Below are 27,082 nucleotides of genomic sequence, written 5' to 3' on the forward strand. Positions count from 1 at the left end.
AAAGTCACGACGCTGTAATGGTTTTCCAACGCGTTTAACCGCTAGGCTCCTGCCACCCCGTAATCACGAAACATCTAATTCTGTACACTGGAAGTCACACAATTAAATCAAAAAATATTTAGTTAGGCTAACGAAACTCTAGAACCGGATTTATTCATAGCAGATTGTGAATAAATGTATGTCATCTTTCGATCTGTAAAATAATAAAGAAAAGGTAGGCTATATTTATATATATATATATATTTAGCGAACAGTTGAAGAAGACAAGTACACCGAATTTAGACTACGAAACACTTACCGAGACCCAATCACCATCTCTTCAAATTAACTTTCTACATATAGTCCAGTTAACATTATGTATGAAATCGGCGTTGAATTGGTGTTTCAATGAGCATTGAAATGATGGACGCCATGTCCACCTAAAGTGGTAACAATTCACGAAGTGTTGATGATAGTAGTAGGATAAACTAAACGAACATATACAAATTATCAACTTCCACATTTTTATTAAAAGAAAATACTAATATTAAAACGTTTCAAATAAAATAAAAAACTCGATGCAATAATGTAATTGAACGCTATGGTACCTGGCCTTGATTTGAAGAGGAATGGGACCCCCAACCCTAGTGTCAACATGGCCGGGTGGAGGAGAAATCAACATGATGAATTGATGGATCAAACCAAGTACAGGAAAGAAAACAGAGAGACAAGAAGCCAACTCCCAACTTTTATTTCTTGACCTTTTCTTTCTCCAATGCTGTCAGACCTGCCTTTTTTTTTTTTTAGAGTGATGCGCTCAACCAAGAGAGCCTGAAGGCATAAAGACATTTTATTCAGAGACATTTAAAATAAAATAAAAAACTCAATGCATTTTATTTATATGTTGTTCTGCCTTCTTTATGTGGTGTAAAAAAAAAAAAAAAAGCTGGCTTTCAAGAGGTCCAAATGCAGGAAAAACACAGACTTTGTCTGAACTGGCAACCTATCCCCTACATAGTGATACTTTTGACTCTGTGGATAATGACCTGTATATGGAACAGGGTCCCAGTTCAGAATTGCAGACACAAAGTTAAAAACGGGGGAAAAGTTGATTCATTTGGCATGTTGAGAGTATTGTTTATCGTTTCAGTTCTCAGGAAAGCAAAAAACAACAAAAACACTTGATTCACAACTATAGGGCCAAACCAGAGCTGTACTGAACTGGTCAAGCCTCCCTTTAGTATGAATTAGGGCATCAGATCAGTGTCTTCAACCCAGACAACCACAGAGTGGTGGCTATTTCTGCGTTAGGTTCATCTACACTGTAGATAAGGCCGGGGGAAACACAACTCTCGTCTTAAAAGAGTTGTGTGTGTGTGTGCAGGTATTTGTCCCGACCCTGCTCAAACACAACTGAAAATGAATCCACTACTCCTGGTCTTGAATTGATTTTTTGACCACGATTAAATTGGGTATGTTAAGAGCTGGAACAAAATCCTGCAATCACACTACGGCCCACCAGAACCAGCGATGGCTCACTCCATAGGCTGAGCTAAGGCAATACGAGTGGTTTAGCTGTAACAGGGAAGGGAGGAAAAAATGTTTTTTGGGGGGGGGCAAGGGTTGTATTCATTAGTGCAAATCACGCAGAATGTTTTGCAATGGGAAAAACAAGCGTTTCTTATTGAGACAAGTTCAGGTCGTTCGTTGCCTGCAGAGTTCGATTCCGTTTTAGTTTCCTAGTGAATAACGACCCAAGAGACACCACCAATATGAAGGGAGGAAAGAAAAAATCATAACGTAAAGAAATGATCCCAGGCCAGTTTCATAGTTGTGTTAGCTTATACTGGTTAGGGTTTGAGTGGGGACCACAGATTTGAGAACAGTCATATTGTTCCTCGTACTTGTTAAGAGGAGGCAAGGCACCACAATTAAAGCAGAGCAGAACAAAGAGAATTTTCTTCCAAGAAAGTCAAAAAAAAAAAAAAAAACTGGTGACCTGTATTTGAGAACCGATTGCCAACGAAATAACTTCCACAGGTTTTTTTCCATCAATGAATAACACCAACAAACAGCCATACGAGCATTGATCCAAGACGAAAACCGGCAAAATAATAAAAACTGTTACAACTCGAATAAAATCAGTTAGAGCCAGTTACTTTACAGTACGCGTTATCATATAACCTGTTCCCATAGTAACAGAGCAACCATCCCTTTCGACGTAGTACAGCACCAATGACAGGTGAGCGACAGGTCCACCGACACCTGACCCCACAAGAAAGTTGGGAAAACACATATTTTGGCAAATCGTTTCCAAAACCTTTTTTTTTTTCTACAGCGGAGGGAATACATTGTAGTTGTTATGCTGAACATAGGGAAAAATGGTTCCCTCATGATGAACAAAACATTTTTAAAAATGAAAATATAAAAAAAACACCGACTGGTAGGCTACCTAAAAATGTGACGTGTGAAACGCTTAAGCTACAAAAAGAGGCTACTTTGTGAGAAAACACTGTGGCGAGACAGAAAACAGTCTCTCGCTAGGGAGTGTTTTTAAAAAAATAAAAAAAAAGGCATTGTGATTTCAATTAAGTTTAGCCGTAGAGCCAAGTGACATGAATTACATATTAGCATTAGCTTCACTACTAGACTTACATTGTAGCTTAGCTTAGCGTTAGCTTAGCTTCACTAAAATAGAACTACATAGTAGCATTAGCTTCAGCTTAGCTTCACTAAAATAGAACTACATAGTAGCATTAGCTTCAGCTTAGCTTCACTAAAATAGAACTACATAGTAGCATTAGCTTCACTAAATAGAACTACATAGTAGCATTAGCTTCAGCTTAGCTTCACTAAATAGAACTACAAAGTAGCATTAGCTTCAGCTTCACTAAATAGAACTGCATAGTAGCATTAGCTTCAGCTTAGCTTCACTAAATATAATTACATTGTAGCATTAGCCATTAGCTTAGCCAATTGAATTCCAATGAAGCTTTAGCGAATTACATGTACAGTGTAGTGGGGCTATCAGCTTAGCGACGCAAGTGATTTCCTGTTTGATGCTACGGCTTCATTAGATAGATAAGAGGGGGAGCTGCTTGAAAGTGTTACAAGCTAAAAAAAAAAGGCAGTTGTGGCATTTTTAAAGCTCTTCATAATTAAAAAAAAAATTTTTTTAAGACTTCTGCCCAGTCCCAAACCAATCCCTAGCCCCTAGATAGCGTGCACCAGGTAAGCAAATGACCCCAAGATAGTATACACTAAGTAATCAAAAATGGCACGAATTACCCGAAGCCTAGAAGGCCACCGGGGCGATTACCATATTGGTAATACCTGTACAATCCTCTCAGATTTACACAAACGTCTACTAGGGGCTAGGAGCCGATTTGGGAACGAGGCCGAACGGTAGTGTAAAAACCAACTTCTGCATCCCAAACGGCACTCCAATCCCTATTTTAGGATCCCTCATAGGAGAGCCCTGGTCTAAAGTAGTGCACTATTTAGGATCCCCTATAAAAGAGCCCTGGTCTAAAGTAGTGCACTATTTTAGGATCCCCTATAGGAGAGCCCTGACCTAAAGTAGTGCACTATTTTAGGATCCCTTATAGGAGAGCCCTGGCCTAAAGTAGTGCACTATTTAGGATCCCTTATAGGAGAGCCCTGGCCTAAAGTAGTGCACTATTTAGGATTCCCTATAGGGAGGGCCCTGGTCTAAAGTAGTGCACTATTTAGGAAATCAGGTGTCATTTGAGAGACAGAGACCAACGACATGATGAGACATTCCCAGGCCGTGGCTTGACGAGTGTCGACCAAACACTCTTAAGACAGTTTCAGAAAACGACAACCTTATATACACAACATAAAAAATAAAATAAAAAGTATATCTTTCTTTCGTTTCTTCTAAAAAGGTCTGGTGAGAGACTGATCAATTTAAGGCGATTGGCCAGGAAGATTTAAGGTTGCTATAGAAACTGGCTGAGATTATGGGGTGCATGTCAACCGTCTAAAAATGGCTTCCTTCCTCTTCCTTTTACCACCAAGCCTAATTTCCTCTCCTTAATCCGGAACAGACAGAGAAGGTGAAAGAGATGGGGTAGAGAGAGAGAACCTACTGCGAGCTTGCTTTCAGTTGTTCAACTCTTCAGATAACTAAAACCCTGACCTTTTCCAGACTTTAAGACTTGCACAAAGCACCCCGAGGTCGCGTCACTCTTTCACACTAATAAAAGGGAGGAATCCAGTTTTTAGGCCGATTGAGACGCAGCCTGAATCACGTTATTCAATCTCCTCAGAGTTCTCTCTCTCTCTCGCTCTCAAATGGAGAGAAAAAAACTATTTGGTAACAAAAAGTGTACTCCCTAAAACGTTATAATACAACAACAAAAACACATTTGAAAATGTACCTCGGCTAAAGCTTATAAAATATCATAAAGAATAAAAATAACAATAATATTCCTTGGTCCGTAAAAATTGTTACTATAATAAAATGTTTCACCCATAAAACAATAATGAAGTTTCTCTGCACACGAGTGACACGATCTCCATCATTACCAATAATGATTACCAATGATAATGACAACATCATTACCAAGCCCTTTGTTGTGGGTCAAAAAAAATTATAATCTAAACTTTGTAGAAAGTGTGAGTGTTGAAAATAAAAAATAGTTGTTCTCCAACAAATGTATAAAAAGGGCTCCTAGTTATTGTGTCATCCTGGAGGTGAAACCTCTCCCAGACTGAATGACCCAGGCTGCAGTGTCATGTCCACAACCGACCACACGGGGGCGCCAGAGAGAGGGGATCCCCCCCCTCCTTCCAGGTCTGTCTTTCATCAGAACCTCATCTCTCTTCTTCCCTTCTCCTTTTCAACGTCAAATCGCTCTCTTTCCAAAGAGTCCTTGAGCGAGCGGGCGAGGGTGGTTTCAGAGCAGGTCCATGAGCCTCTCACACCCCCCCCCCCCCCACACACACTTCCTCGCTGCTATGATGAAACTGACATCACCGATGAACCCGACAACAACCCAACGCTATTGGTTGACCCTCCCCCTTGGCCAATCCCGTAGCCCGTCTGTCCTTCCGCCAAACCCCCTAAACCTCCCATCCCCAGACTCCCCGAGGAAGGTGAGGATGAGGACGAAGAGGAGATACTGTGACTGTGGGTCTGGAGGATGGCCCCGGCAGCGCTGCAGTGAAGACGAGGGCCTGGTTCTGGGGTATAGGTGAAGGTGAGGGCCGTGGAGTAGATGACTCCGTCGTTGCGGACCAAGGTGACGGGGACCTGGACGGGCTGACGGACCCAGCGCCACCCCTCTCTGAAGGCGGAGATGTCAGGCACCACGCAGAGCACGCTCTCTCCACACCTGGGACAGAAGGGGTTAGACAAAAGACAAGATTCACCACGTTGTGAAGTCCGCGTTACCACGGAAACGGACTCGACCGCAGGTCATCCGCCTTCAGTCGGCCGTTCGTTAACTTAACAACAATTTAAAAAACGGGTTAGAGGTTAGCCTCCTCTGGTCTCTCCGGATATCAGTTGTGACTGTGGTTTGTACCTCACTTTTACATTTTACTGCTTTTGGGTCAAGTCTGTCCTCTTAAAAATTGAGTTCATTAAAAAATAAAATAACAGTTTTAATAATTGCATTTTCATGACAGTCTTCATCCATAATCTTCAATTACACAATTATACAGTTACCACGGTAACACGATACCCGCGTTACCATGCCAGCCATCTCTCTGTCACTCACACACACAGCTTACCTGTACATGGTGTCAGACTCGATATCTCCAAACCAGACTCGGAGATCTGGAGCAAAGTTCTGTCCTGTCAGCTCCAACATGGCCACATCACCTCCACCATTCAACTAGAGAGACAACAGAGGGGTTAGTGTGGGTCCTGTTACCTCCACCATTCAACTAGAGACAACAGAGGGGTTAGTGTGGGTCCTGTTACCTCCACCATTCAACTAGAGAGACAACAGAGGGGTTAGTGTGGGTCCTGTTACCTCCACCATTCAACTAGAGAGACAACAGAGGGGTTAGTGTGGGTCCTGTTACCTCCACCATTCAACTAGAGACAACAGAGGGGTTAGTGTGGGTCCTGTCACCTCCACCATTCAACTAGAGACAACAGAGGGGTTAGTGTGGGTCCTGTCCCGTCCACCATTCAACTAGAGAGACAACAGAGGGGTTAGTGTGGGTCCTGTCACCTCCACCATTCAACTAGAGAGACAACAGAGGGGTTAGTGTGGGTCCTGTCACCTCCACCATTCAACTAGAGACAACAGAGGGGTTAGTGTGGGTCCTGTCACCTCCACCATTCAACTAGAGACATCAGAGGGGTTAGTGTGGGTCCTGTCACCTCCACCATTCAACTAGAGAGACAACAGAGGGGTTAGTGTGGGTCCTGTTACCTCCACCATTCAACTAGAGACAACAGAGGGGTTAGTGTGGGTCCTGTCACCTCCACCATTCAACTAGAGAGACAACAGAGGGGTTAGTGTGGGTCCTGTCCCCTCCACCATTCAACTAGAGAGACAACAGAGGGGTTAGTGTGGGTCCTGTCACCTCCACCATTCATCTAGAGACAACAGAGGGGTTAGTGTGGGTCCTGTCACCTCCACCATTCAACTAGAGAGACAACAGAGGGGTTAGTGTGGGTCCTGTCACCTCCACCATTCAACTAGAGACAACAGAGGGGTTAGTGTGGGTCCTGTCACCTCCACCATTCAACTAGAGACAGAGGGGTTAGTGTGGGTCCTGTCCCCTCCACCATTCAACTAGAGAGACAACAGAGGGGTTAGTGTGGGTCCTGTCACCTCCACCATTCAACTAGAGACAACAGAGGGGTTAGTGTGGGTCCTGTCCCCTCCACCATTCAACTAGAGAGACAACAGAGGGGTTAGTGTGGGTCCTGTCACCGCCACCATTCAACTAGAGACAACAGAGGGGTTAGTGTGTGTCCTGTCACCTCCACCATTCAACTAGAGAGACAACAGAGGGGTTAGTGTGGGTCCTGTCACCTCCACCATTCAACTAGAGAGACAAGAGGGGTTAGTGTGGGTCCTGTCCCCTCCACCATTCAACTAGAGAGACAACAGAGGGGTTAGTGTGGGTCCTGTCACCTCCACCATTCAACTAGAGAGACAACAGAGGGGTTAGTGTGGGTCCTGTCACCTCCACCATTCAACTAGAGAGACAACAGAGGGGTTAGTGTGGGTCCTGTCACCTCCACCATTCAACTAGAGACAACAGAGGGGTTAGTGTGGGTCCTGTCAGCTCCAACATATCCACATCACCTCCACCATTCAATTAGAGACAACAGAGGGGTTAGTGTGGGTCCTGTCACCTCCACCATTCAACTAGAGAGACAACAGAGGGGTTAGTGTGGGTCCTGTCACCTCCACCATTCAACTAGAGACAACAGAGGGGTTAGTGTGGGTCCTGTCACCGCCACCATTCAACTAGAGACAACAGAGGGGTTAGTGTGGGTCCTGTCAGCTCCAACATGTCCACATCACCTCCACCATTCAATTAGAGACAACAGAGGGGTTAGTGTGGGTCCTGTCACCTCCACCATTCAACTAGAGAGACAACAGAGGGGTTAGTGTGGGTCCTGTCACCTCCACCATTCAACTAGAGACAACAGAGGGGTTAGTGTGGGTCCTGTCACCTCCACCATTCAACTAGAGAGACAACAGAGGGGTTAGTGTGGGTTCTGTCCCCTCCACCATTCAACTAGAGACAACAGAGGGGTTAGTGTGGGTCCTGTCACCTCCACCATTCAACTAGAGACAACAGAGGGGTTAGTGTGGGTCCTGTCACCTCCACCATTCAACTAGAGAGACAACAGAGGGGTTAGTGTGGGTCCAGTCCCCTCCACCATTCAACTAGAGACAACAGAGGGGTTAGTGTGGGTCCTGTCACCTCCACCATTCAACTAGAGAGACAACAGAGGGGTTAGTGTGGGTCCTGTCACCTCCACCATTCAACTAGAGACAACAGAGGGGTTAGTGTGGGTCCTGTCCCCTCCACCATTCAACTAGAGACAACAGAGGGGTTAGTGTGGGTCCTGTCCCCTCCACCATTCAACTAGAGACAACAGAGGGGTTAGTGTGGGTCCTGTCCCCTCCACCATTCAACTAGAGACAACAGAGGGGTTAGTGTGGGTCCTGTCCCCTCCACCATTCAACTAGAGAGACAACAGAGGGGTTAGTGTGGGTCCTGTCCCCTCCACCATTCAACTAGAGAGACAACAGAGGGGTTAGTGTGGGTCCTGTCACCTCCACCATTCAACTAGATAGACAAAGGGGTTAGTGTGGGTCCTGTCACCTCCACCATTCAACTAGAGACAACAGAGGGGTTAGTGTGGGTCCTGTCACCTCCACCATTCAACTAGAGACAACAGAGGGGTTAGTGTGGGTCCTGTCACCTCCACCATTCAACTAGAGAGACAACAGAGGGGTTAGTGTGGGTCCTGTTACCTCCACCATTCAACTAGAGACAACAGAGGGGTTAGTGTGGGTCCTGTCCCCTCCACCATTCAACTAGAGACAACAGAGGGGTTAGTGTGGGTCCTGTCCCCTCCACCATTCAACTAGAGACAACAGAGGGGTTAGTGTGGGTCCTGTCACCTCCACCATTCAACTAGAGACAACAGAGGGGTTAGTGTGGGTCCTGTCACCTCCACCATTCAACTAGAGACAACAGAGGGGTTAGTGTGGGTCCTGTCACCTCCACCATTCAACTAGATAGACAAAGGGGTTAGTGTGGGTCCTGTCCCCTCCACCATTCAACTAGAGACAACAGAGGGGTTAGTGTGGGTCCTGTCCCCTCCACCATTCAACTAGAGACAACAGAGGGGTTAGTGTGGGTCCTGTCCCCTCCACCATTCAACTAGAGAGACAACAGAGGGGTTAGTGTGGGTCCTGTTACCTCCACCATTCAACTAGAGAGACAACAGAGGGGTTAGTGTGGGTCCTGTCACCTCCACCATTCAACTAGATAGACAGAGGGGTTAGTGTGGGTCCTGTCACCTCCACCATTCAACTAGAGACAACAGAGGGGTTAGTGTGGGTCCTGTCCCCTCCACCATTCAACTAGAGAGACAACAGAGGGGTTAGTGTGGGTCCTGTCCCCTCCACCATTCAACTAGAGAGACAACAGAGGGGTTAGTGTGGGTCCTGTCACCTCCACCATTCAACTAGAGACAACAGAGGGGTTAGTGTGGGTCCTGTCACCTCCACCATTCAACTAGAGACAACAGAGGGGTTAGTGTGGGTCCTGTCACCTCCACCATTCAACTAGAGAGACAACAGAGGGGTTAGTGTGGGTCCTGTTACCTCCACCATTCAACTAGAGACAACAGAGGGGTTAGTGTGGGTCCTGTCCCCTCCACCATTCAACTAGAGACAACAGAGGGGTTAGTGTGGGTCCTGTCCCCTCCACCATTCAACTAGAGACAACAGAGGGGTTAGTGTGGGTCCTGTCACCTCCACCATTCAACTAGAGACAACAGAGGGGTTAGTGTGGGTCCTGTCACCTCCACCATTCAACTAGAGACAACAGAGGGGTTAGTGTGGGTCCTGTCACCTCCACCATTCAACTAGATAGACAAAGGGGTTAGTGTGGGTCCTGTCCCCTCCACCATTCAACTAGAGACAACAGAGGGGTTAGTGTGGGTCCTGTCCCCTCCACCATTCAACTAGAGACAACAGAGGGGTTAGTGTGGGTCCTGTCCCCTCCACCATTCAACTAGAGAGACAACAGAGGGGTTAGTGTGGGTCCTGTTACCTCCACCATTCAACTAGAGAGACAACAGAGGGGTTAGTGTGGGTCCTGTCACCTCCACCATTCAACTAGATAGACAGAGGGGTTAGTGTGGGTCCTGTCACCTCCACCATTCAACTAGAGACAACAGAGGGGTTAGTGTGGGTCCTGTCCCCTCCACCATTCAACTAGAGAGACAACAGAGGGGTTAGTGTGGGTCCTGTCCCCTCCACCATTCAACTAGAGAGACAACAGAGGGGTTAGTGTGGGTCCTGTCACCTCCACCATTCAACTAGAGACAACAGAGGGGTTAGTGTGGGTTCTGTCACCTCCACCATTCAACTAGAGACAACAGAGGGGTTAGTGTGGGTCCTGTCCCCTCCACCATTCAACTAGAGACAACAGAGGGGTTAGTGTGGGTCCTGTCACCGCCACCATTCAACTAGAGAGACAACAGAGGGGTTAGTGTGGGTCCTGTCACCTCCACCATTCAACTAGAGACAACAGAGGGGTTAGTGTGGGTCCTGTCCCCTCCACCATTCAACTAGAGAGACAACAGAGGGGTTAGTGTGGGTTCTGTCACCTCCACCATTCAACTAGAGACAACAGAGGGGTTAGTGTGGGTCCTGTCCCCTCCACCATTCAACTAGAGAGACAACAGAGGGGTTAGTGTGGGTCCTGTTACCTCCACCATTCAACTAGAGACAACAGAGGGGTTAGTGTGGGTCCAGTCCCCTCCACCATTCAACTAGAGAGACAACAGAGGGGTTAGTGTGGGTTCTGTCCCCTCCACCATTCAACTAGAGAGACAACAGAGGGGTTAGTGTGGGTTCTGTCACCTCCACCATTCAACTAGAGACAACAGAGGGGTTAGTGTGGGTCCTGTCACCTCCACCATTCAACTAGAGACAACAGAGGGGTTAGTGTGGGTCCTGTCCCCTCCACCATTCAACTAGAGACAACAGAGGGGGGGGGGGGGGGGACTTTCTCCAGTCATGAAAGTTAGCATGTCTCTCAGTAGAGAATATACTGTTTGTGTGTATTAAGGTGTGTGTTTAGGTATGTGTTATTGTGTGTGTAGGTGTGTGTGTTTAGGTATGTGTTATTGTGTGTGTAGGTGTGTGTGTTTAGGTATATGTTAATGTGTGTGTAGGTGTGTAGGTGTGTGTGTACCTGCAGACTCTCCACCACAGGGACCGGTGTAACAGGACAGGGTACAGGACCCATCCCCTGGTAGAAGGTGTACTCTGCCTTGTCTGTACTGATGATGGTCCAGGAGGCTCCATCGTTTATCATCTCCTTACTGGGCTCTTTGGGGCAGGGCGTGGCCTGGGGGAGGAGATATGTTAATTTGTTATTTACATCCACACTGGTCTTTTTGGGGAAGGGCGTGGCCTGGGGGAGGAGATATGCTAAAATCCAATGGTCCAATAAGAAACCCTCATTAAACAGGGAGGGACTAGATGAACTAGTGGTCCAATAAGAAACCCTCATTAAACAGGGAGGGACTAGATGAACTAGTGGTCCAATAAGAAACTCTCATTAAACAGGGAGGGACTAGATGAACTAGTGGTCCAATAAGAAACTCTCATTAAACAGGGAGGGACTAGATGAACTAGTGGTCCAATAAGAAACCCTCATTAAAAAGGGAGGGACTAGATGAACTAGTGGTCCAATAAGAAACCCTCATTAAACAGGGAGGGACTAGATGAACTAGTGGTCCAATAAGAAACTCTCATTAAACAGGGAGGGACTAGATGAACTAGTGGTCCAATAAGAAACCCTCATTAAAAAGGGAGGGACTAGATGAACTAGTGGTCCAATAAGAAACCCTCATTAAACAGGGAGGGACTAGATGAACTAGTGGTCCAATAAGGAACTCTGATTTTAGCTGAACAGACGGCTGGGAAAAGCTATTACCAGATACCACAAACCTGGCTTCGATCTAAAAGGGGCTAGGAGTGTGTGTGTGTATGAGTGTGCGTCCATCAGTCTGTGTGTGTGTGTGTGTGTGTGTACCTGGAACTGAATGATTCTCTCCTGTGAGAGACAGAGGTACATTCTCTCGGTGTCTTTCAGGTAGAAGGAACACTTGTGGAGCTGAGACACTGGGTCGTCTGCATCCATCAACGCTGTCTGCTTGTCCACCTTACGGATCACCTGGGGAGGAGGTGAGAGACACCCTGATTATCACACGTCACCTGGGGATGAGGTGAGAGACACCCTGATTATCTATCAGACATCACCTGGGGAGGAGGTGAGAGACACCCTGATTATCTATCACACATCACCTGGGGAGGAGGTGAGACACCCTGATTATCTATCAGACATCACCTGGGGAGGAGGTGAGACACCCTGATTATCTATCAGACATCACCTGGGGAGGAGGTGAGACACCCTGATTATCTATCACACATCACCTGGGGAGGAGGTGAGACACCCTGATTATCTATCACACATCACCTGGGGAGGTGGTGAGACACCTTGATTATCTATCACACATCACCTGGGGAGGAGGTGAGACACCCTGATTATCTATCAGACATCACCTGGGGAGGAGGTGAGACACCCTGATTATCTATCACACATCACCTGGGGAGGTGGTGAGAGATGACACACCCTGATTATCTATCACACATCACCTGGGGAGGAGGTGAAACACCCTGATTATCTATCAGACATCACCTGGGGAGGAGGTGAGACACCCTGATTATCTATCACACATCACCTGGGGAGGAGGTGAGAGATGACACACCCTGATTATCTATCACACATCACCTGGGGAGGAGGTGAAACACCCTGATTATCTATCACACATCACCTGGGGAGGAGGTGAGAGACACCCTGATTATCTATCACACATCACGTGTGGAGGAGGTGAGAGATGACAAACCCTGCTTACCTATCACACATCACCTGGGGAGGAGGTGAGAGATGACACACCCTGATTATCTATCACACATCACCTGGGGAGGAGGTGAGAGATGACACACCCTGCTTATCTATCACACATCACCTGGGGAGGAGGTGAGAGATGACACACCCTGCTTATCTATCACACATAACCTGGGGAGGAGGTGAGAGATGACACACCCTGCTTATCTATCACACATCACCTGGGGAGGAGGTGAGAGATGACACACCCTGATTATCTATCAGACATCACCTGGGGAGGAGGTGAGACACCCTGCTTATCTATCACACATCACCTGGGGAGGAGGTGAGAGATGACACACCCTGCTTATCTATCACACATCACCTGGGGAGGAGGTGAGAGACACCCTGATTATCTATCACACGTCACCTGGGGAGGAGGTGAGAGATGACACACCCTGCTTATCTATCACACATCACCTGGGGAGGAGGTGAGAGACACCCTGATTATCTATCACACATCACGTGTGGAGGAGGTGAGAGATGACAAACCCTGCTTACCTATCACACATCACCTGGGGAGGAGGTGAGAGATGACACACCCTGATTATCTATCACACATCACCTGGGGAGGAGGTGAGAGATGACACACCCTGCTTATCTATCACACATCACCTGGGGAGGAGGTGAGAGATGACACACCCTGCTTATCTATCACACATCACCTGGGGAGGAGGTGAGAGATGACACACCCTGATTATCTATCAGACATCACCTGGGGAGGAGGTGAGACACCCTGCTTATCTATCACACATCACCTGGGGAGGAGGTGAGAGATGACACACCCTGATTATCTATCACACATCACCTTGGGAGGAGGTGAGAGATGACACACCCTGATTATCTATCACACATCACCTGGGGAGGAGGTGAGAGATGACACACCCTGCTTATCTATCACACATCACCTGGGGAGGAGGTGAGAGATGACACACCCTGCTTATCTATCACACATCACCTTGGGAGGAGGTGAGAGACACCCTGATTATCTATCACACGTCACCTGGGGAGGAGGTGAGAGATGACACACCCTGCTTATCTATCACACATCACCTGGGGAGGAGGTGAGAGACACCCTGATTATCTATCACACATCACCTGGGAATAGAGAACAGACCTGAGAGGTGTATATGTAGGAACAGGAGACAGACAGACAGACCTGTAGGTAGAGAGGTAAATATGTAGGAACAGGAGACAGACAGACAGACAGACCTGTAGGTAGAGAGGTGAATATAGAGGAACAGGAGACAGACAGACAGACAGACCTGTAGGTAGAGAGGTGAATATATAGGAACAGGAAACAGACAGACAGACAGACAGACAGACCTGTAGGTAGAGGTGAATATAGAGGAACAGGAGACAGACAGACAGACAGACAGACAGACCTGTAGGTAGAGAGGTGAATATATAGGAACAGGGGACAGACAGACAGACAGACCTGTAGGTAGAGAGGTGAATATATAGGAACAGGAGACAGACAGACAGACAGACCTGTAGGTAGAGAGGTGAATATATAGGAACAGGAGACAGACAGACAGACAGACAGACAGACCTGTAGGTAGAGAGGTGAATATGTAGGAACAGGAGACAGACAGACAGACAGACCTGTAGGTAGAGAGGTGAATATATAGGAACAGGAGACAGACAGACAGACAGACCTGTAGGTAGAGAGGTGAATATATAGGAACAGGAGACAGACAGACAGACAGACAGACAGACAGACAGACAGACCTGTAGGTAGAGAGGTGAATATATAGGAACAGGAGACAGACAGACAGACAGACCTGTAGGTAGAGAGGTGAATATATAGGAACAGGAGACAGACAGACAGACAGACAGACCTGTAGGTAGAGAGGTGAATATATAGGAACAGGAGACAGACAGACAGACAGACAGACCTGTAGGTAGAGAGGTGAATATATAGGAACAGGAGACAGACAGACAGACAGACAGACCTGTAGGTAGAGAGGTGAATATATAGGAACAGGGGACAGACAGACAGACAGACCTGTAGGTAGAGAGGTGAATATATAGGAACAGGGGACAGACAGACAGACAGACAGACAGACAGACAGACCTGTAGGTAGAGAGGTGAATATATAGGAACAGGAGACAGACAGACAGACCTGTAGGTAGAGAGGTGAATATATAGGAACAGGAGACAGACAGACAGACAGACAGACCTGTAGGTAGAGAGGTGAATATATAGGAACAGGAGACAGACAGACAGACCTGTAGGTAGAGAGGTGTATATGTAGGAACAGGAGACAGACAGACCTGTAGGTATAGGTGAGACACGTTGGTACGTACCAGTCTAGGCAGCGCCATACCAGTGACAGAACAGACCAGTTTGACAGTCTGACCATAGTGGATGTATCCATCCCTCACCGCAAACTCCTCCCCTTCCGGCTCTTCCTCCTCCACTACAGGGGAGAGAGTCAGTTATTACTGTAGGAAACACATTTAATAACTGAAATCAGCCCTACCATAATGGAGACGATATATAGTTACTATAACGACCCTCTATATATAGTTACTATAACGACCCTCTATATATAGTTACTATAACGACCCTCTATATATAGTTACTATAACGACCCTCTATATATAGTTACTATAACGACCCTCTATATATAGTTACTATAACAACCCTCTATATATAGTTACTATAACAACCCTTTATATGATGCTATACATCTTTATCTGAAGTCTTGTCTTGGTGGCATTGACTTCGACATCACCATGGCAATGCAGCATAATTAACAGAGAAACAACATGATTGGCTGAAACAGAGGAGGAGAGAGAGTTCAACAGACGGAAGACAGAGGAAGCTATTAGAGGAAAGTGAAGATATTAAGGAAATGGAGAAGGGAAGAGAGGGGCGGGGCCGGAGGGAAGAGAGGGGCGGGGCCGGAGTGACGAGAGGGGCGGGGCCGAAGGGACGAGAGGGGCGGGGCCGAAGGGCCGAGGCCGAAGGGAAGAGAGGAGGGTAACTTACAGAGGTGTATGTAGAAGGCTCCCCACTGTTGTGAACTGGCATGGAGGGAAGAGAGGGGCGGGGCTGAAGGGGAGGGGCGGGGCTGGAGGGGAGGGGCGGGGCTGGAGGGGAGGGGCGGGGCTGGAGGGAAGAGAGGGGCCGGAGGGAAGAGAGGGGCGGGGCTGAAGGAGAGGAGGGAGGGGTAACTTACAGAGGTGTATGTAGAAGGCTCCCCACTGTTGTGAACTGGCATGGAAGTTCCCTCCCTCCACGTGTAGATAGCGGGTACTGACAGTCTGAGAACGCAACCGGTTAAACAACGCAACCTTGGTGCCTGACGCTATACACACTAGAGAGAGAAAGAGAGTAGGGAGAGAGAAAGGAAGGGAGAGATGGGAGAGGGTAGGGAGTGAGGGAGAAAGAAAGGAAGGGAGAGGGTAGGGAGTGAGGGAGAGGGTAGGGAGTGGGAAGGGAGTGAGGGAGAGGGTAGGGAGTGAGGGAGAGGGTAGGGAGAGATGGGAGAGGGTAGGGAGAGATGGGAGAGGGTAGGGAGAGATGGGAGAGGGTAGGGTGTGAGGGAGAGGGTAGGGTGTGAGGGAGAGGGTAGGGTGTGAGGGAGAGGGTAGGGAGTGAGGGAGAGAGTAGGGAGTGAGGGAGAGAGTAGGGAGTGAGGGAGAGAGTAGGGAGTGAGGGAGAGAGTAGGGAGTGAGGGAGAGGGTAGGGAGTGAGGGAGAGGGTAGGGAGTGAGGGAGAGGGTAGGGAGTGAGGGAGAGGGTAGGGAGTGAGGGAGAGGGGAGAGAGTGAGGGAGAGGGGAGAGAGTGAGGGAGAGGGGAGAGAGAGAGGGAGAGAGTAGAGAGTGAGAAAGGGAGAGAGGAGGGAGTGAGGGAGAGGGTAGGGAGTGAGGGAGAGGGTAGGGAGTGAGGGAGAGGGTAGGGAGTGAGGGAGAGGGTAAGGGAGAGGGTAGGGAGTGAGGGAGAGGGTAGGGAGTAGGTTAGATATGCATTCATGAAGAGATCATGAAAGAGAGACCACACTTTGAAGTTGATCATTGTCAAATGAAAACGGCAGAGTTAAGACACAGCTCGTAAAAAAAGACCTTTGTCCCGAAACCACTCAGGAAAACCGTACCACTGCGCATCAAGCGTGTGTGTGTGTGTGTGTGTGTGTGTGTGTGTGTTCTGCATACTCAGTCAGCTCTATGTAACCGTAAATCTTCTCTAAATGTGGCATCCTGTGTGTGAGAGAGAGAGACGGATGGGTCCAAATACTATTTAAAACATTTCAGTCCCGTTCACATGCACTTAAAGGATTCAGATATATGTTTTATTTGAAATGAAAAGTAGTTGAATATTAATGTATAAAAAAAATAAAAACAGGTATTTGAAAATCCTCTCAAATACAATTTTGTAGACTATTTGGACTTCTACAAATAACTATTAAAATTAAAACCAAATAAAAGTACTTGTTTTGGGCTCCCTATTCCCTATGTAGTGCACTACTTTAGACCAGAGCCCTATAGAACCCTATTCCCTATGCAGTGCACTACTTTAGACCAGAGCCCTATAGAACCCTATTCCCTATGCAGTGCACTACTTTAGACCAGAGCCCTATAGAACCCTATTCCCTATGTAGTGCACTACTTTAGACCAGAGCCCTATAGAACCCTATTCCCTATGTAGTGCACTACTTTAGACCAGAGCCCTATAGAACCCTATTCCCTATGTAGTGCACTACTTTAGACCAGAGCCCTATAGAACCCTATTCACTATGTAGTGCACTACTTTAGACCAGAGCCCTATAGAACCCTATTCCCTATGCAGTGCACTACTTTAGACCAGAGCCCTATAGAACCCTATTCCCTATGCAGTGCACTACTTTAGACCAGAGCCCTATAGAACCCTATTCCCTATGTAGTGCACTACTTTAGACCAGAGCCCTATAGAACCCTATTCCCTATGTAGTGCACTACTTTAGACCAGAGCCCTATAGAACCCTATTCCCTATGTAGTGCACTACTTTAGACCAGAGCCCTATAGAACCCTATTCCCTATGTAGTGCACTACTTTAGACCAGAGCCCTATAGAACCCTATTCCCTATGTAGTGCACTACTTTAGACCAGAGCCCTATAGAACCCTATTCCCCATGTAGTGCACTACTTTAGACCAGAGACCTATAGAACCCTATTCCCTATGTAGTGCACTACTTTAGACCAGAACCCTATAGAACCCTATTCCCTATGTAGTGCACTACTTTAGACCAGAGCCCTATAGAACCCTATTCCCCATGTAGTGCACTACTTTAGACCAGAGACCTATAGAACCCTATTCCCTATGTAGTGCACTACTTTAGACCAGAGACCTATAGAACCCTATTCCCTATGTAGTGCACTACTTTAGACCAGAGACCTATAGAACCCTATTCCCTATGTAGTGCACTACTTTAGACCAGAGACCTATAGAACCCTATTCCCTATGTAGTGCACTACTTTAGACCAGAGACCTATAGAACCCTATTCCCTATGTAGTGCACTACTTTAGACCAGAGCCCTATAGAACCCTATTCCCTATGTAGTGCACTACTTTAGACCAGAACCCTATAGAACCCTATTCCCTATGTAGTGCACTACTTTAGACCAGAGCCCTATAGAACCCTATTCCCTATGCAGTGCACTACTTTAGACCAGAGCCCTATAGAACCCTATTCCCTATGTAGTGCACTACTTTAGACCAGAGCCCTATAGAACCCTATTCCCTATGTAGTGCACTACTTTAGACCAGAGCCCTATAGAACCCTATTCCCTATGTAGTGCACTACTTTAGACCAGAGCCCTATAGAACCCTATTCCCTATGTAGTGCACTACTTTAGACCAGAGCCCTATAGAACCCTATAGAAAAACAACAAAAACAGAAAAAACTATTTTATAATATCTGAAACTCTAATACACATTTATTATCCATTACTGTGGAAATGTGTGTGTGTGTGGTCCTAGTCATGCGTGTTCCTCTCCATACTCACGGTCAGCGTTCTTCAGAGACTGTTTCTTCTTGGACGGTTTAGAGATAACTTTGATCCTCTTACTAAGGAAGACTCCTATGTCTGTACTGTTACCATAGAACATCTTGACTGACAGCATGAAGTGTTTCCTCTTGTCACTGTCACTGATGTATAGAGTCTTAGCTGTGCAGAAGTCCTGGAGGGAGAGAGGGAGAGAGGAGGGGGAGAGAGAAAGAGAGGAGGGGGAGAGAGAGAGAGAGGAGGGAGAGAGAGAGAGGAGGGAGAGAGAGAGAGGAGGGAGAGAGAGAAGGAGAGGAGGGAGAGAGAGGAGGGAGAGAAGGAGAGGAGGGAGAGAAAGAAGGAGAGGAGAGAGAGAGGAGGGAGAGAGAGGAGGGAGAGAGAGGAGGGAGAGAGAGGAGGGAGAGAGAGAGAGGAGGGAGAGAGAGAGAGGAGGGAGAGAGAGAGAGGAGGGAGAGAGAGAGAGGAGGGAGAGAGAGAGAGGAGGGAGAGAGAGAGAGGAGGGAGAGAGAGAGAGGAGGGAGAGAGGAGGGAGAGAGAGGAGGAAGAGAGGAGGGAGAGAGAGGAGGGAGAGAGAGAGGAGGGAGAGAGAGAAAGAGGAGGGAGAGAGAGAAAGAGGAGGGAGAGAGAAGGAAGTATTTTGCGAGAAGAGAAGTTATTTGAGTGTGGAAACACAGGATGCAGAAGTTCTGTGGGGAAAGACTGAGGGAGGGGTGTGTTTCACTGTTCTGCCTGTGTGTGTGTGTGTGTGTGTGTGTAGACACACGGTTTTACCCTTGCAGAAATTCTGGGGAGAGAAAATGAGGAAATGTGGGTTTCAGTCAGCGTGTCTGTGTGTGTCAGTGTGTGTGTGTGTGTGTCAGTGTGACTCTCCCTCTGTGTGTGTGTGTGTGTGTGTTGTCCCTTACCTTCCCCTCTATGTTGAGCTGCTGCATCTCCTGGTCACTGTTTCCTATCCCTATAAAGGCACAGGGCTGAGCCTCCTGCTCTGAACAGCCCTCTCTCTCCATCTCCTCTGTCTTCTTCTTCCAGCCACAGCCCATCAGATAGATACAAGGAGGAGGGCAGAAGAACCTACAGGACAGATCAGCCCATCAGATAGATACAAGGAGGAGGGCAGAAGAACCTACAGGACAGACAGATCAGCCCATCAGATAGATACAAGGAGGAGGGCAGAAGAACCTACAGGACAGATCAGCCCATCAGATAGATACAAGGAGGGGGGCAGAAGAACCTACAGGACAGACAGATCAGCCCATCAGATAGATACAAGGAGGAGGGCAGAAGAACCTACAGGACAGATCAGCCCATCAGATAGATACAAGGAGGAGGGCAGAAGAACCTACAGGACAGACAGATCAGCCCATCAGATAGATACAAGGAGGAGGGCAGAAGATCCTACAGGACAGACAGATCAGCCCATCAGATAGATACAAGGAGGGGGGCAGAAGAACCTACAGGACAGATCAGCCCATCAGATAGATACAAGGAGGGGGGCAGAAGAACCTACAGGACAGATCAGCCCATCAGATAGATACAAGGAGGGGGGGCAGAAGAACCTACAGGACAGATCTGCCCATCAGATAGATACAAGGAGGGGGGCAGAAGAACCTACAGGACAGATCAGCCCATCAGATAGATACAAGGAGGGGGGGCAGAAGAACCTACAGGACAGATCAGCCCATCAGATAGATACAAGGAGGAGGGCAGAAGAACCTACAGGACAGACAGATCAGCCCATCAGATAGATACAAGGAGGAGGGCAGAAGAACCTACAGGACAGACAGATCAGCCCATCAGATAGATACAAGGAGGGGGGCAGAAGAACCTACAGGACAGATCAGCCCATCAGATAGATACAAGGAGGGGGGCAGAAGAACCTACAGGACAGATCAGCCCATCAGATAGATACAAGGAGGGGGGGCAGAAGAACCTACAGGACAGATCAGCCCATCACAAGGAGGAGGGCAGAATAACCTACAGGACAGATCAGCCCATCAGATAGATACAAGGAGGAGGGCAGAAGAACCTAAAGGACAGACAGACTATCAACTATAGAGACACCATGAATCCCGTTCTCTCTCTCACACAGAGACACCATGAATCCCGTTCTCTCTCTCATACAGAGACACCATGAATCCCGTTCTCTCTCTCTCACAGAAACACCATGAATACCGTTCTCTCTCTCACACAGAGACACCATGAATCCCGTTCTCTCTCTCTCTCACAGAGACACCATGAATCCCGTTCTCTCTCTCTCTCTCTCACAGAGACACCATGAATCCCGTTCTCTCTCTCTCTCACAGAGACACCATGAATCCCGTTCTCTCTCTCACACAGAGACACCATGAATCCCGTTCTCTCTCTCACACAGAGACACCATGAATCCCGTTCTCTCTCTCTCACAGAGACACCATGAATCCCGTTCTCTCTCTCATACAGAGACACCATGAATACCGTTCTCTCTCTCACACAGAGACACCATGAATCCCGTTCTCTCTCTCACAGAGACACCATGAATCCCGTTCTCTCTCTCTCACAGAAACACCATGAATACCGTTCTCTCTCTCACACAGAGACACCATGAATCCCGTTCTCTCTCTCTCTCACAGAGACACCATGAATCCCGTTCTCTCTCTCTCTCTCTCTCTCACAGAGACACCATGAATCCCGTTCTCTCTCTCTCTCACAGAGACACCATGAATCCCGTTCTCTCTCTCACACAGAGACACCATGAATACCGTTCTCTCTCTCACACAGAGACACCATGAATAATACCGTTCTCTCTCTCATACAGAGACACCATGAATCCCGTTCTCTCTCTCACACAGAGACACCATGAATACCGTTCTCTCTCTCACACAGAGACACCATGAATAATACCGTTCTCTCTCTCACACAGAGACACCATGAATCCCGTTCTCTCTCTCACACAGAGACACCATGAATACCGTTCTCTCTCTCACACAGAGACACCATGAATAATACCGTTCTCTCTCTCACACAGAGACACCATGAATCCCGTTCTCTCTCTCACACAGAGACACCATGAATCCCGTTCTATCTCTCACACAGAGACACCATGAATCCCGTTCTCTCTCTCACAGAGACACCATGAATCCCGTTCTCTCTCTCTCACAGAAACACCATGAATACCGTTCTCTCTCTCTCTCACAGAGACACCATGAATACCGTTCTCTCTCTCTCTCACAGAGACACCATGAATACCGTTCTCTCTCTCACACAGAGACACCATGAATCCCGTTCTCTCTCTCACAGAGACACCATGAATACCGTTCTCTCTCTCACACAGAGACACCATGAATACCGTTCTCTCTCTCACACAGAGACACCATGAATACCGTTCTCTCTCTCACACAGAGACACCATGAATACCGTTCTCTCTCTCACACAGAGACACCATGAATACCGTTCTCTCTCTCACACAGAGACACCATGAATACCGTTCTCTCTCTCACACAGAGACACCATGAATACCGTTCTCTCTCTCACACAGAGACACCATGAATACCGTTCTCTCTCTCACACAGAGACACCATGAATACCGTTCTCTCTCTCACACAGAGACACCATGAATACCGTTCTCTCTCTCACACAGAGACACCATGAATACCGTTCTCTCTCTCACACAGAGACACCATGAATACCGTTCTCTCTCTCACACAGAGACACCATGAATACCGTTCTCTCTCTCACACAGAGACACCATGAATACCGTTCTCTCTCTCACACAGAGACACCATGAATACCGTTCTCTCTCTCACACAGAGACACCATGAATACCGTTCTCTCTCTCACACAGAGACACCATGAATACCGTTCTCTCTCTCACACAGAGACACCATGAATACCGTTCTCTCTCTCACACAGAGACACCATGAATACCGTTCTCTCTCTCACACAGAGACACCATGAATACCGTTCTCTCTCTCACACAGAGACACCATGAATACCATTCTCTCTCTCACACAGAGACACCATGATTCCCGTTCTCTCTCACACAGAGACACCATGAATCCCGTTCTCTCTCTCTCACAGAGACACCATGAATACCGTTCTCTCTCTCACACAGAGACACCATGAATACCATTCTCTCTCTCACACAGAGACACCATGATTCCCGTTCTCTCTCACACAGAGACACCATGAATCCCGTTCTCTCTCTCTCACAGAGACACCATGAATACCGTTCTCTCTCTCACACAGAGACACCATGAATACCGTTCTCTCTCTCACACAGAGACACCATGAATACCGTTCTCTCTCTCACACAGAGACACCATGATTCCCGTTCTCTCTCTCACACAGAGACACCATGAATCCCGTTCTCACTCTCACACAGAGATACCATGAATCCCGTTCTCTCGCTCATACAGACCTCTTCTCGTTGCCGTAAGACTTCTGTGCCACTTTAGCGTGTAGTATGAGTAAGGTCTGGTCTCCCCTCTCCTTCAGGTAGTTTCTCATGGCCTCTCTATAGGGGGAAAAACACAACGTTCAGACAACATTTATTGAACATAATCAAACAACAATGTTCTGTCGACAGCGTCACAGAGATGCACCGGGGTACAGAGCTACATAGAGGCACCGGGGTACAGAGCCACACAGAGGCACCGGGGTACAGAGCCACACAGAGGCACCGGGGTACAGAGCCACACAGAGGCACCGGGGTACAGAGCCACACAGAGGCACTGGGGTACAGAGCCACACAGAGGCACCGGGGTACAGAGCCACACAGAGGCACAGATCCACATAGAGGCACTGGGGTACAGCGCTACATAGATGCACCGGGGTACAGATCCACATAGAGGCACCGGGGTACAGATCCACATAGAGGCACCAGGGTACAGATCCACATAGAGGCACCGGGGTACAGCGCTATATAGAGGCACCGGGGTACAGCGCTATATAGAGGCACCGGGGTACAGATCCACATAGAGGCACCAGGGTACAGATCCACATAGAGGCACCGGGGTACAGCGCTATATAGAGGCACCGGGGTACAGCGCTACATAGATGCACCAGGGTACAGATCCACATAGAGGCACCGGGGTACAGCGCTATATAGAGGCACCGGGGTACAGCGCTACATAGATGCACCAGGGTACAGCGCTATATAGAGGCACCGGGGTACAGCGCTACATAGATGCACCAGGGTACAGATCCACATAGAGGCACCGGGGTACAGCGCTATATAGAGGCACCGGGGTACAGCGCTACAGAGGCACCGGGGTACAGCGCTACATAGATGCACCGGGGTACAGCGCTATATAGAGGCACCGGGGTACAGCGCTACATAGAGGCACCGGGGTACAGCGCTACATAGAGGCACCGGGGTACAGCGCTACACAGAGGAACCAGGGTACAGAGCTACATAGAGGCACCGGGGTACAGCGCTACACAGAGGAACCAGGGTACAGAGCTACATAGATGCACCGGGGTACAGAGCCACATAGAGGCACATAGAGCAAAATGTTAATTAAAGGTTACATTTAAATAAAAAATATATATAATAAGCGTTCAGACAAAGCTTATTCAAGGTAATATCACAACTATGCAAAGATACATAGAACTGGGTGAAATAACAAGGGTGTATACGCCATCGGTCAAATACAACGGTGAATTTGGGGAGGCAGGTAGCCTGGTGGTTAGAGCGTTGGGCAGGTAACCGAAAGGTTGCTAGATCGAATCCCCGAGCTGACAAGGTAAAAAGATCCGTGGTTCTGCCCCCTGAACAAGGCAGTTATCCCCGGTAGGCCGTCATTGTAAATAAGAATTTATTCTTAACTGACTGGCCTGGTTAAATAAAATAAATAAATGCTCTTAGACACTTGAGTTGCAGTATGAATGGTGTGTATATAGAAACGGGTGTAAAATAAATCTTATGGCAAAGTGGAAGAAATGAATGTGGATAAGTGGTTCTACACCTTAGTAATACAAACGCTGTGGAGGTGGAAGCTAGACGTTTCTCACGTTTAAATGAGACTGACGAGTTATGAAACATGTGGTGGGAACGTTTCCCTTACCTCGTCAGGCGCTGCGGTGGAGCTTGCTCACCAAACTTCCTGTTTAAGAAAACAAAACAAGGTACTTTTCTATCAGCTCCACATTATACTAGATAAAGTTAAATTATAAAGTTGTCACAATTCTAGCAATCTGAAAACATCATGACTATTAACAGGTGAGTGTTACCATGAAAAAAAACATTATACTAAACAGTATATTTGAATTATGCTGCAGGTGGCAAGTGAACGATTCAAATCAGTGAAGTTAAAAACAAACTTTGTTGCCCGTTTTTTGTCGGACAAATGCGACTAATATACTGTCTTTGCTACTTTACATGATTAGTAAAAATGAAATAGGCAACATTGAACAAATATAAAAACATTGTTTAATTGAACTCAGCAAATACATAATGGCTAGGTGATCTGGATATAAAATGTAGCTAAAATAAATAAAATAGTTAGGTATATTATTACTGGCGGATAAAAAGAGGTAGTTAGTTGGCTAGCTTTTCGTTGTGGCTAGCTAACGTTGCACTAACATTGACACAAAAGTAGCAATAAGTGCGCGACGCCAATTTAATAAAGCACTTTCAAAGCTATCTGGTAAACAAAAACGAGTGTAACAACGTGGTTAGGAAACTCAAGTTACCCAAAAACAAAAGAAAATGAACTTTTTAAACGGTTCTTTCCTTCATATTTTTTATTTTTTTGTTGCTCTGAATTTCAACACTTACCCCGTCACAACGGGCGCCATTTTCCACTGGAACTTCTAAAGTCCCAACAATCGCGAGATCTCAAATCCATTCCCACCGCCGCTGGGACAAACACAACGAACAGAAGAACCCCGACGGGAACAGATATAAACGAGAGTAGAAGAGAAAAAAAAAGGGAGAGGAGAGGCGGACAGAGGGCAGACGCCACAACAGCCGTGGGAAAGTTGCGAAGTCGCGCGAGAATAGAAAAACTCTCACAATAGACAAGAATGGGGTTGGACTCGATCTATCGCGAGATTATGCTCGTTTTTTTTCTCTCCCACCAGGTGAAACTGTAACTCGATTCCCACGCTTTTATAAACCATAAACTACAGTAGAGTGGTTGCTTTAGGAGTGAAGTTACACCTCACAGCATAATTGTAGCCTAAACTGTAGATTAAAATGTTATTCACAAAGTGAAGATGATATTGGTTTGCATTTACCAGTGAAAGGGGATTGGAGTGCACAGAGCTAGTTAACCCCGTGAGCCGTGAATACAATTTGCTAGATGACAAAAAAACAACTCACTGTTAAAACTATACCTCATTTCAAATTAAGCCAACTAGATTAATATTATTTTATTAATTGCGTTCACCAGATGGCACACATATAACATAGAAACTCAGTGCGTCTCAATACATCTCACTGGGTGTGCACATTTTGGTTCCAGCCCAGCACAAACACACCCGATTCAACTAAACAACGGCTTTTGTCACACGTTGATGGAAACGACGTTGTAAAGTAAGAACAAAACGGCACAAGGACTATCCGCAAAAAGATAACATGTAATAGATTATATTTTATTAAAATAAAATAATTTAATGGAATCACATGGGATATTCAAACGTCTAAAACAATAACAAATATATAGAGTAACCTGCTACTTCTGACCAGGACCAATAGGGCTTTATTCACTATATAGAGTAACCTGCTACTTCTAACCAGGACCAATAGGGCTTTATTCACTATATAGTGTAGCCTGCTACTTCTGATCAGGACCAATAGGGCTTTATTCACTATATAGTGTAGCCTGCTACTTCTGACCAGGACCAATAGGGCTTTATTCACTATATAGTGTAGCCTGCTACTTCTGACCAGGACCAATAGGGCTTTATTTACTATATAGAGTAGCCTGCTACTTCTGACCAGAACCAATAGGGCTTTATTCACTATATAGAGTAGCCTGCTACTTCTGACCAGGACCAATAGGGCTTTATTCACTATATAGAGTAGCCTGCTACTTCTGACCAGGACCAATAGGGCTTTATTCACTATATAGAGTAGCCTGCTACTTCTGACCAGGACCAATAGGGCTTTATTCACTATATAGAGTAGCCTGCTACTTCTGACCAGGACCAATAGGGCTTTATTCACTATATAGTGTAACCTGCTACTTCTGATCAGGACCAATAGGGCTTTATTCACTATATAGAGTAGCCTGCTACTTCTGATCAGGACCAATAGGGCTTTATTCACTATATAGAGTAGCCTGCTACTTCTGATCAGGACCAATAGGGCTTTATTCACTATATAGAGTAGCCTGCTACTTCTGACCAGGACCAATAGGGCTTTATTCACTATATAGAGTAGCCTGCTACTTCTGACCAGAACCAATAGGGCTTTATTCACTA

At 46.9% G+C, this 27,082-nt stretch overlaps 1 pseudogene; it reads right to left on the reverse strand.

The window, feature by feature from the left end:
- Positions 1-714: 714 nt before the first annotated feature.
- LOC139405165 (recombining binding protein suppressor of hairless-like) lies at positions 715-25,503 on the reverse strand (annotated as a pseudogene).
- Between the last annotated feature and the right edge of the window lie 1,579 nt (positions 25,504-27,082).

This window comes from Oncorhynchus clarkii, unplaced genomic scaffold (assembly GCF_045791955.1).
Source record: "Oncorhynchus clarkii lewisi isolate Uvic-CL-2024 unplaced genomic scaffold, UVic_Ocla_1.0 unplaced_contig_2530_pilon_pilon, whole genome shotgun sequence".
Lineage (NCBI taxonomy): Eukaryota > Metazoa > Chordata > Actinopteri > Salmoniformes > Salmonidae > Oncorhynchus > Oncorhynchus clarkii.